We start from the raw sequence: 12,898 nt of genomic DNA, 5'->3' as shown, positions 1-12,898 counted from the left end.
GGCATGATGGATCCCATACTGCCGAACAACCCGCTACACATTAGAGAGCAATCCTTCAAAAGAAGCACTGCCCTCAGAGGAGAAGTTCAATAAAAATCTATCAATCAATTGCTGCATATAACCCTGAAAGATTGAATGCTTTAAATAAGACGAGTTGAAACGCAAAGGGAGTCTATCCAGAAATTGCTTAAAAGGTGCAATGGGTTGTACAAGCATCTCAAGCTGTAGAGAAAAATGGTCCGACAAGGCATATTGCTGCAACACTTTCATTTCCAGCATCTCAAGAAGAAAAGCATTATCCTGCATGATGTACATGCGGTCCAACCGCGACCGTGTAGTTGTATACTGCGCAGAATGAAAAGTAAACCCTGTAGAAGAAGGGTGTAGCCATGACCAGAGATCTTGCTTAAGTACGGCAAGAGCAAACACATTCCGCGCACGGCTTTCCGGAGCGTCCATCACTGAATGCTCTAATGTGGACTGTGAAGGATCAACACACATATTAAAATCCCCCATCGAAAAACCCCATCTGCCAAGTAACAAGGAGGTCTGCAAAGTATTCCAAAGATCCCGGCGGGATAAAGGGTCATTTGGAGCATAGAGCCCAAGTAACCATAAGATCTCTCCTTCAATAAAACTTCAATCACCACAAAACAACCATGTACATCATTTTTAATAAGAACAGGCTAATATTTCTCATGTACAATCATAAGCACACCAAAATAATGCATGGCATGTGTCCCTGCATAAAACAAGCAAAACCCATGGCAATCCACAACTTTTCTTGCTTCACCGTGACTCTTGTGCTCAACAGCACACAAGACATCCCACTGATTCTCATGCAATAAACTCCACATGGCATGTTGCTTATTGCGAGAACAAATGCCTCGCACATTCCACGTGGCTATCTTCATGTGTATTTAAAAAAGAAAATCAGGAACGAGGCAAAGCTTGCCTCGATTTAACCTTTTCTGCTAGAATGTCAAGGACTCCCTCATTCAAAAAATCAGCTAACACAGCAAAAGAGTTCTGACGGCCAGATTTAGAGGTAGATGGTGTATCCACTATCTTGGGGATGGAATGTGGATAACGACGAGCCCATGGGGTAATCACCTTACCTCTAGCATCAAAAGCCAACCTAGCAGGTGGGCCCTTCGGACCATCCGTATATACTTTCCTAGTGGGTTTATTGCGAGAAGCAAAAGAAACCATAGCATGAGTAGTATGCTCTGAAGACAACATGTCTTTCCTGCGCATATAAGTGCGCGAGAAATCTTGTGAAGCATTAGGCGCAGTATCCGCCATGCCAGCATCAAACCTTTTACCTTTTTTGGCTCGTACATCTACCCAGTCATTGTCACAGGAATCCAAACCCAAAACATGTTGTTTGCCTTTATCCAAAACTTTAGGTGGCTGGGTCGCATCCTGCGACGGAGCATCAAGCACCACATCTTCCATGGGAGGCAAAACATGCTCAACATCTAAAGTCGGTTGCTTCGCTGGACATTTGACCATAAAATGCCCCAATTTTCCACACAAACTGCAAAGTTAGCCCATTTCAAACGAAAGTGCAAAGAATGCATGCCAGAGCAATTAAGACGTAACCAAGCAGGCCTTTTCCGAGCAGTGTCCCATAACATACACAAACGGTTACGATTCGTGGCCCTTAGCCTCGGGGGAACTTAAACAGTGCCCACAACGGCCATGGCATCCTTTAACAGTGGCCAATAGACAGCCGGACAGTTTTCCACTTCAACCCACACCGGGCATTCGCGTTGAAGCAAGCGCTGAAAATCAGCCATTGGGCGCCATGACACAACATGGACAAAACAACGATCAAAGAACAATGGCAGTTTAGTCAACAGATCGACACGATGCTTCTCGGATTCCAACGGCACCTTATAAAAGCCTCGGGGCCCAACAAAAATCTCTTCAACACACTCCCCTTGTAGTAGATTTTGCAGCCACTGGCGAATATAGGAAAGCACTGGGATCCTACCAGTGAAGAAGAGTATAACAACACATTCATAAAACACTGAGAATGAGCGCAAAACATTTTTAGGATCCACAGTGGCTTCCAGAACATCTTCAGTTTCAAAGTCAGAAAACGCTTCATGATTATGTTGAACATAATCACCAAGTAGAGTGTTGGCAAACTCCAACAAATGCTCCCAGTCAACATCCTGAGAATCCACAGAATGAGCATAAGAACGTTCCTAATGATCCATTGTATCTTCCGAAGTATGCTTGGTGTGTTTGCCCGCAGGCTCAAAGTCAGGACCAGGTGGCATCTCCTCTGTGCAAGGAACCATATCCTCTGGTTCCTCTGTTTCAGAATCCGGACCAAAGGCTGCCACCGTTTGGTCAATAAAGGCCATGTCCAAACCAGCCATGTTTTGTTTTTGTTTTTGTTTTTTGGTCAATAAAAGCCATGTCCAAACCAGCCATGTTGTATCACCACTTTAACAAGAGATCTGAAGCTATTTGCAAGGCGCTCTCTCTCTCCCTGTGCGTATTTACAAATAGGTACAAATCAATAGTATGCTGTCATCCTGTGTCACAGGCATCTTCAGTGTGCAGTTACGTTCACAATGACAGACCTGCTGCCACAGTCTGTCTGTACCCGCAGAATTCCAATGCTGCCTCACTGAAGATCTCTCTCTCTCTCTCTCTCTCTCTCTCTCTCTCTCTCTCTCTCTGTGTGAACAGAGTCAGCACAGCTGCTGTCACGCAGAGATGAAAACGAAACCCTAGAACAGTTCTGCAGCTGATTTCGAAACCCTAAAAACAGGTCTGTACAGGAATTTGAAACCCTAAAACAGCAGCACAGATGAAAACGAAATCCTAAAACATCTCTCTCTCTTTTTTTCTGTAAAAGGTAATTGTATTAATTACGGAAAAAAGGTACAAGATTACATGATTACATGATTACAAGAGACACGAGGGCCCTAGGCCAACGTGTGGGAAATCCCCGTACTAATGCACTAAAAAGGTTACACCAATCATGGCAACGACCCAAAGGCAATTGCCATATGCCAGGGATGCAAATCCTCCCGAGGGAGCAAGTCGGAGTGCCGGATGAGATCTAGCTGCTAATGCAAGAGCCCTTTAAGCTTGGCAATATGTCTCGGTACATTAGAGGCCGAATCAAAGAGAAAGGCATTGCGCGTGGTCCAAATGTGCCAGCATCCCCAGTATCTGAAAAAGTGAAATAAGATCTTCATATGTAACTGTGGCGGTGTGGGGTACTTTGGGCGCATAAAAACCCAATCGAAAGGAGTTAGTGAGGACCCCACCACTGCGCGCCAAATTTGCGACAAGAGTGACCAGATATTCTTGGCGAGCGGGCAAGAAAGAAAACGATGTCGGGCCGATTCCGCAGTAGTGGTACAGAAGAAACAATTGCCATTGGAGATTCGACGCTTGGAAAGGGCCGAGGCAAGAGGAAGACCACCAATCATTACCCGCCAAAGAAAGACCTTGCATTTGAAAGGTGCCTTATTCAGCCAGCCCTCCATCAGCGTTGCCTGCCACCATGACAGCGATTTCTGCAGTCCCCAAACAGTATTAGCTTTCACACCCAGCCATTGATGATCTTGAATGAGAAGATGATAGACCTGATTAGTAGAGGCCTTTTCCAGACTCAACCAGCCTGCAAGGTCCCAGTCCTGCCAAGGACCAGGGCAAGAAAGGGTTGCCTACCCTGAACCTCCGACAAAAGCTTTCCCCATAAACCACGGTATCCGCGCGGGATCCTGAAAAGTCTCCTAGCAGTCCGAAACGATGCGAGGACATTGCGAGTGGCAAGGGTAGCATCCGCAATCGACGTCACACCTAAACGGGCCATGTGGTTAAATCTCGGTCGGAGTTGATGTTTGTCTTCCCATGAAAGTAATCTCGATACCGCCAACAATTCCAACTGAAAGGAGTTAGTCTGCAAGCGGTCTCCCACTGGATGCCAACGGGCAGGCCCGAAGTCGTGTGTTACCATGGTGCAGCCCGCTGTCCTCAAGAAAATAACGGGCTATGATGGTCCACGGGTGACGATCCACACACATGGCACGAAAAAGAGACCAACGAAGAGCCAGCATATCTTCTGCATCCAAAATAGCTCCACCACCCATGCGTTTAGGGGTACATGTATGTGACCATGAAATCCACGAAATGCCCGCTTGTAGTGAATCCTTCTTCCATAGCATGAAACGAATGGGATGAGTGAGAGCCTTCAAAGTAGTAGGCGTCCACGGCAGCAATGGCAAGAAATACGTTAGCATTGGTAGCATAATTGTCTGAGCCACTTTGAGGCGGACATGGAATGGCCACGCTTGCGACTTCCAATACATAAACTTCGCCGCCAGTTTTTGTGAAATCCACTCCAGTAGGTCCTTCGGCCGTACATCCACCCCCAATGGGTATCCAAGATGCCTGACAATGGAGCCACGGGAAACCACCTGGCCCTGCCAGCCTAATGACTGTAAATCAGGCTCCGTGCAAACACATCTCTCTCTCTCTCTCTCTTTTTTTTCGTAAAAGGTAATTGTATTAATTACGAAAAAAAGTACAAGATAACTTGATTACAAGATACATGACGCCAATCCAAGCCATCATGTGAAGAGGGGCTAGGTGCTACAAGTTACAAAGTTATGGCAAGGGGGCAGATGAAATTGCCATAAGCCAGGGACGGAAGTCCTCCCTAGAGAGCAAATGAGAATGCCGGAGAAGATCCAACTGCCAATACAAAAGGCCCTTAAGCCTCGCAATATGTCGCTGAACATTATAGGCGGAGTCAAAAAGAAAAGCATTCCTAATGGTCCAGTTATGCCAACAGCCCCAATATCGAAGAAAATGATACATGAGTTTCATATGTGACTGTGCAGGAGTGGGGTATTTGGGCTGTCCGAAAACCCAATCAAATGGGCGCAGGGTGAATCCAACCGCTCCTTGCCAAATAGCCGACAAAAAGAACCAGATTTTTTTTGCAACAGGGCAAGAAATAAATCTGTGACGGGCCGATTCCACCGCAGTGGTGCAAAAGAAACAGTTGCCATTGGAGATTCGTCGCTTGGAAAGAGCCGACGCAAGCGGGAGACCACCAATCATCACTCTCCAAAGAAATACTTTACATTTGAAGGGGGTCTTGTTCAACCAGCCCTCCATCACAGTTGCCGTCCACCAGGACCGGGATTTTCGTAAACCCCATAAAGCATTGGCTTTGGTAACTAACCATTGTTGATCTTTGACCAGAATATGATAAACTTGATTAGCAGAAGCTTTGCTTAAAGGCAGCCGGCCTTGTAGGTTCCAATCCTGCCAGGGATGATCTGAAGCAAGGGCAGGAAAGGGTTGTCTGTTCTGGAGCATCCGCAAAAGCTGTTCCCATAAAGGCCTATATCCCCGCGGAATCCTGTAAAGCCTCCTGGCTGTACGAAAAGATATAAGCACATTACGACTAGCAAGGGTGGCATCCGCGACCGAAGACAAGCCCAAACGAGCCATCCGGTTGAATTGTGGTCTAAGCTCATTTTTGCCTTCCCATACAAGTAAACGCGAGACTGCCAATAATTCCAATTGAAAAGAATTCGTAGTCAAGCGATCCTCCGCTGGATGCCACTGAGCCTTTAGAAGGACCCGTTTCCAGGAACCTACCAAATGATTGAGCAGCGACGAGGAAGAACTGGAGAACCTTGAATCAGCATTAAGAACATGCCACCAAGAAGTCCGGATTTGGGTATTGCCATGTAGAAGCCCTTGGCTCTCAAGGAAATAACGGGCTATATCGACCCATGGATGATGATCCAAGCACATGGCGCGAAAGAGAGACCAACGGAGTGCCTGCATGTGAGTTTGGACATCTAAAATAGCTCCGCTACCCATGCGTTTAGGGGTGCAGGCATGCGACCAAGAAATCCAGGAAATACCTGCATGCAATGAGTCCTTCTTCCATAGCATGAAGCGAATAGACTGAGTAAGAACATTGAGAGTCGTAGCAGTCCAGGGCAACAATGGCAAAAAATATGTCAACATTGGCAACATAATTGTCTGGGCCACTTTGAGACGAATATGGAAGGGCCAGGCTTGAGATTTCCAATACATAAACTTGGCCATCATTTTCTGAGAAATCCACTGCAGAAGCTGCTTTGGTGGAACGTCGACACCCAAAGGGAACCCAAGGTGCCTGACAATGGAGCCACGAGGAACAACCAGACCCTGCCAGTCCAAGGACTGCAAATCCGACTCCGTGCAGCTAAGAATGGCTGATTTGAGCGCATTGATGCGAAGGCCAGAGGCTTGGCCAAAAATGCCCCAAACATCCAATGCGCGCTTGAGGTTGTCCTTGTCCGCCCGCAAAATCATAAAAGTATCATCCGCCAGGGATTGGCTAATGAAGTGCTGGCCTGAAGGAAGCAACAGACCGGCCAACTGAGAAGAGGCTACCATATGGGATAACATGGAAAGAACTGGATGTGTCGCGAGGGCAAAGAATAGCGGGCTCAAAGGGCATCCTTGCCTGACTGAGCGGGCAAGTACAAATGGCTCAGTAACACCACCGTTCAGCATGACTCGCGAAGACGCCGCAGCGCTAATGGTGTAGATTAGACGAGACATCCTGGGACCAAAGCCCATAGCCGACATAAGTTCAGCAACGAAAGACCAATCCAGATAGTCAAAAGCCTTTTCCAGGTCCAATTGAATGAGTACCACCTCCTGGTTAGAATGCCTTGCATAATCAATAGCTAGTTGAGCATTCAATACATTGTGCAGAATATTTCGGCCCTTAATGAAACCATACTATAGAGGATGCACAATGGCCGGGAGATGCTTATGAAGCCGATTCGCCATTATTTTGGAAAAGATTTTGTACATTGAACCCATCAAGGAAATGGGGCGCCACTGTGTCAATGTAGATGGCGAAGGAACTTTTGGAAGCAGTTTAATAAGGCCTTCTTTCCATGAGGCAGGCATGATCCCGGTTTGCCATACCTGCTGAAACAAGGCCTGCAATGGTTTCGCCAGTTGGGTAGCAAAAGCTTCAAAGAATTCATTGGTGAGACCATCCCAACCCGGGCTTTTATCCTTGGGCAAATGTAACAAGACGTCCATAACCTCTGCCTCACAAATATCGGACTCCATAACAGCTTGCATGTCCTGCGGTAGCTGATTACGGACCAAGTCATAAAAAACCGAACGGGCCTGAGTGATTTGATCTGTAGGTGGAGAAGTGGTGCCGAGAAGATCACGGAAATAAGTCCTGCACATCTGCACAATAGTCTGCGGATCCATGATAAGGTGACCTTCTGCATCCTCGAGTCTGGTCATATTCTCCCTGGCAGGAGAGGCGTGAAGAGCTCGAAAGAATTTATGGGTTTGACATGCATTATCCTGCAACGTCTCTGTCAGATGTTGCAGTTTGGCCTGCTGATATGATTTCAATTGGAATTCTTTAAGAAGATCCGCCACTCGCATGCCCAGTGCGAGCAGAAATGCATCATCCGGAGTGTCCACCAGCAGAGAACGAACCAAAGCCAGCATGTCCTCGGCTGCCTTGCGACGCTGCCGACAAAGAGAGGCATGGTGGATCCCATACTGCCGAGCAACCCGCTGCACATTAGAAAGCAATCGTTCGAATGACGCAGTGCCCTGAGAAGAGAAGTCGAAGAGAAATCTGTCAATCAATTGCTGCATATAGCCCTGAAAGATGGCATGCTTCAGATAAGACGAATTGAAACGCAAAGGGAGTCTCTCCAGAAATTGCTTAAACGGGGCAATGGGTTGTGCAAGCAGCTCAAGCTGCAGAGGGAAATGGTCCGACAGGGCATATTGTTGCAATACTTTTATTTCGAGCAGCTCAGGAAGAAAATCATCATTCTGCATGATATATATACGATCCAATCTCGACCATGTTGTTGCATACTGGGCAGAATGGAAAGTAAACCCTGTAGCGGACGGGTGTAGCCAGGACCAGAGATCTTGCTTGAGGACGTCAAGAGCCAATGCCTGCCACATACGACTTTCCGGCGTATCCATCACCGAATGCTCTGATGTGGACTGGGAGGAATCCACACACATATTGAAATCCCCCATGAAGAAGCCCCGTCTACCAAGTGACAAGGAGGCCTGCAAAGTTTGCCAAAGCGCCCGACGAGATAAGGAATCATTCGGAGCATAGAGGCCAAGTAGCCATAAGATTTCCCCTTCGAATATAATTTCAATCACCAAAAAACGGCCATGAACATCATTTTTAATCAGAACAGGCTGATATTTGTCATGGACAATCATGAGCACACCCGAATAATGCATGGCCTGTGACCCAGCATAAAACAATCTAAAGCCATGGCAATCTACCACTTTTCCGGCTTCATCATGAGTCTTGTGCTCAACAGTACACAGGACATCCCACTGATTTTCATGCAACACAGTCCACATAGCATGTTGCTTGTGTCGCGAACAAATTCCACGCACATTCCACGTGACGATTTTCATGTATACTCAAAACAAAATCAGGTACGAGGCACTGCTTGCCTCGATTTGACTTTGTCAGCGAGAATGTCCAGGACTCCCTCGTCCAAGAAATCTGCCAACACTGCAAAAGAGTTCTGCGGACCAGATTTGGAAGTAGACGGCATATCTGCGGGCTTTTGGATGGAACGGGGATAACGACGATCCCACGGGGTAATGACATTACCTCTGGTATCAAATGCCAGCTTAGCAGAAGGACCCTTTGAACGATCCGAGGACATTTTCCTGGCGGGCTGATGACGGGGGGCAGAGGAAACCATAGCAGGAGCCGAGCGCTCAGAAGACGGCATTTCCTTCCTTCGCATGTATGTACGCATGGAATCTTGTGATGTAATAGGCACATTGTTCTCCAGGGCCGCAACAACCCTGTTGCCTTTTTTTGCACGGACTTCCATCCAATCAGTGGCGCTAGAATCCAGACCCGCAACCTGTTGTTTACCCTTGGCCAAAGCTTGAGGCTGATGGGTAGCATCCAGCGATGGGGCATCGCACACCATTTCTTCCATGGGCGGCACAGCATGGCCATCATGGGAAGTGTGTTGCTGTTCCGGGCACTCGGCCATAAAGTGCCCCAACTGTCCACAGGAGAAGCAGTGCCCTGCAAAATTGCCCCATTTCAAACGAAAGTGTAATGGGTGCATGCCAAGGCAATTGAGGCGTAACCAGGCAGGCCTTTTTCTTGCAGTGTCCCATAGCATACACAAGCGGTTGCGATTCACAGCCCGGAGACTGGGAGGGACCAGAACAGTGCCCACAACAGCCATGGCATCCTTCAATAGCGGCCAATAAACAGCCGGACAGTTTTCCACCTCGACCCAGACCGGGCATTCACGTTGCAGCAGACGCTGAAAATCTGCCATTGGACGCCAGGGAACCACATGAACCAACCGGCGTTCAAAAAACAAAGGCAGTTTAGACAGGAGAGCAGCACGGTGCGTCTCTGATTTCAACAGGACCTCAAAAAAACCCCGGGAGCCAACAAAAATCTCTTCAACACAGTCCCCTTGTAGCAGATGTTGCAACCACTGGCGAATACGGGAAAGCAACGGGATTCGACCAGTGAAGAAAAGTATCACTGCGCGATCATAAAATACTGAAAAAGAGCGTAGGACAGTTTTTGGATCCACGGTGGCGTCCAGCACATCGTCAGGTGCAGAGTCAGAAAATGCTTCCTGATTATGTTGAACATAATCGCCAAGCAAAGTGTTTGCAAATTCCAACAAGTGTTCCCAGTCCACTTCCTGAGAGTCCACCGAATCCGAGGCAACTTGGGCATAGGACCGATCCTGAGAAACGTCTATCTCTTCCGAAGCATGCTTGGTACGTTTACCCGCAGGCTGGATGTCAGGACCAGAGGGCATCTCTTCGTTGCACGGAATCATATCCTCAGGGTCCTCCGCATCGGAATCCGGGCCCAGTGCTGCCACTGTTTGATCTATGAAGTCCAGATCCAAACCAGCCATCGTATATGATGATTTGATCTCGAAGGAGGACTGACCCTCTGTTTTGCCGGCTCACTCGCTTTCCCTTTTTTCTGTCTCCGTGTAGGGGCAGACAGGCGAGGCACAGGCCGGGCGGTCTCCACAGCAAGACAGGACAGGCTGGGCTGCTGGGCAGGTGTCCGTCAGCAGTGTCCGGGAACAGGGCATGCTGGCGGCGCCAGGAGCAGGGCGACTGTTGAACTTAGGGTTTTTGGTGGAATAGACAAGGGCGTGAAACCTGATGCAGAGCCTACCAGAGCGACGCGCACTGCTGCCGCAGAGAGAAAGCGGCGGACGGATGCCAGCAGCCGATTCCAGCCGCAGACTGAACCTGCGTGACGGCAGGACAGGACCTGCGGGACGGGACCTACGGGACGGGACGGGACGGGGCCTGCGGGACGGCACCTGCGTGGCGGAACCTGTGACGACGGGACGTGACGGAATCTGCGACCTGCAGGCGAGGGCGACGGGCGGGACGTGCAGGCAGGCGTCAGGCGGGACCTGCAGTCGAGGGCGTCAAGCGAGGGCGACGGGCGGGACGTGCAGGCAAGCGTCAGGCGCGACCTGCAGGCGAGGGTGTCAGGCGAGGGCGACGGGCGGGACCTGCAGGCGATGGTGTCAGGCGGCAGCGACGCATCCTGCTTCCTCTCTCTCTCCGGCTCTCTCTCTCTCTCTCTCTCTCTCTCTCTCTCTCTCTCTCTCTCTCTCTCTCTCTCTCTCTCCTGCCCCCCACCAAACCCTAATTCCCAATCTCTCTCTCTCTCTCTCTCTCTCTCTCTCTCTCTCTCTCTCTCTCTCGTGAAGATAATTGAATTAGATAGTGAATATTTACATCAGACCATCAGATCAACATTCTGTCTGTAGCAGTTATTTTCTATTACATCAGACCAAGAGATCAGCATACTCTGTCTCTCTCACTCTCTATGTAACTAATATTTACATGAGGCTTGCAAGCTATCAAAACAACCAAAACAACCTATTACATGAACAGTACTATCAAATCACACAGGAGCAACTGGAGTAGAGCGAACAATCGCCATCCAGGGAGCAGCAATATCCGGAAGAACTAGGTCCAATGACATCATAGAGGAGATTTGTCATAACACTATTCAGCATTGATTCAACATATATGGCGTACTCGCAATGCCTTTATTTTTGATTCAGCATTTTTAGGATCCACAGTGGCTTCTAGACATCTTCAGTTTCAAAGTCAAAAAACGCTTCATGATTATGTTGAACATAATCTCTTGGCGTCCACCATCTAATGATATATCTGAATAGCAAACCTTTTTCCAAAATCATCAGGAAGCACAAACATCCAGTCACGCCAAGGATCCAATGGCTGTAATACAGGCAAAGGAAATAACCTCTGAAGATTGTCCTGTATGGACGACCAAATGCTCCTGTATCCACGAGGCACCTGAAAGTACTGACGAATATGCAAGGAATAAAGACGGGCCTGCCCAAGAATAACACCATCACTAAGTGTCTTCAACCCCAACCTAGCCATCCGATTGAACTTGTCTCGCTGCAAATCTTTTTGTGGCCAATCCAATAACCTTGAGCAAGCCAGTATTTTTCCTTGCAACGAATTTTCCTCTTTACGAATATCCGAGGGACGCCAAACTGCAAAACGAGGCATCTCCTGCCAAGAAGCTATCAAATGAGAAAGAAGAAAAGACTGGGAGACCTTTAAAGGCCTCATAGAATTAAGCACATGCCACCAGGAAGCATGAATAACCGTGCTACCATGAGAGAGAAAGTCTTTTCTATGAAGAATTTGGCAATGTCTCACCAAGGATGACACTGAGTACATAGACTTTGCAACAGGAAAAGCCTCAAAGCCACCATATGCAAATTGACATCTAGCAAAGCTGCACCCCCCATCCTTTTCGGAGTGGTCACATGCTGCCAGGAGATCCATACCTGTCCCAAACGATTGCCTTTCTTTTTCCAGAGCATAAATCTGATAGGTTGAACCAAATCCAAAATGGACTTCTTTGTCCAAGGAAGTAGTGGCAGAAAGAATGAGATCATACTCATCATTATACATTGAGCCACTTTTAGTCTAACATGTAGTGGCCAACTCTGGGATTTCTAGTACATGAACCTGACATGAATTCGGGAGGCCATCCAATCCAACAAGGCTCGGGGAGCAACCTCCACACCAATAGGGTATCCCAAGTGTCTGGTTATATTGCCCCTTGTGATCGTAATTCCATTTCAGCCCAAGGCCTGCAGATCATTCTCTATACAGGAGAGAAGGGTGGATTTCCGAGTATTAATGTGAAGACCCGATGCCAAGGCAAAAAGATTCCAGGCCACCCTTGCCCGGTTAACATTAATACCATCCGCCTTAAGGAACATAAAAGAACCATCCGCCAAAGATTGACCCACAAGCTGGTCACCGCCAGGAAGAGTTAAGCCAACTATCTCACCTTGAGCTGCCAACTTATCCAATAATGAGAGCATGGGGTGAGCAACCAAAGCAAACAACAGCAAAGGGCTAAGAGGACAGCCTTGCCAAAAGGACTGGGATAAGGCAATTTCCTCAGTAATCCCTCCATTAAGAGCAATATGGACCACAGCACCCTGACTGATAGTATCAACTAGAGAAATCATACGGGGCCCAAAACCCATTGTAGACATTAATTGCCGCAAGAAAGACCAGTTGACATGATCAAAAGCCTTCTCAATATCCAGCTGAAGCATAACAGCCTGCTGGCTAGAAGCTTTGGCATAGGCAATTCTGAGTTGAACATTCAAAATGTTGTGCATAATACTTCGACCTTTAATAAAACCGTATTGACATGGATGAATGAGGAGTGGAAAAACTTTTTGCAATCTGTTGGCAATAATTTTGGAGAAGATTTTATATAACAATCCCATAACAAAACTGG

General features: G+C 47.8%; 1 protein-coding gene across 3 annotated transcripts in view; it reads right to left on the bottom strand.

The window, feature by feature from the left end:
* The window catches only part of LOC148036001 (kinesin-like protein KIN-UB), a 166,177-nt gene that overhangs the window by 77,212 nt on the left and 76,067 nt on the right, over positions 1–12,898 (bottom strand). The gene's annotated exons all lie outside the window — the stretch shown is intronic.

Source organism: Lygodium microphyllum, chromosome 5, assembly GCF_053477565.2.
Source record: "Lygodium microphyllum isolate KBCC chromosome 5, Lygodium_microphyllum_v1.1.10, whole genome shotgun sequence".
Classification (NCBI taxonomy): Eukaryota; Viridiplantae; Streptophyta; class Polypodiopsida; order Schizaeales; family Lygodiaceae; genus Lygodium; species Lygodium microphyllum.
Note: the sequence above shows the minus strand (reverse complement) of the source record. Positions and strands in the feature narration are given on the sequence as shown.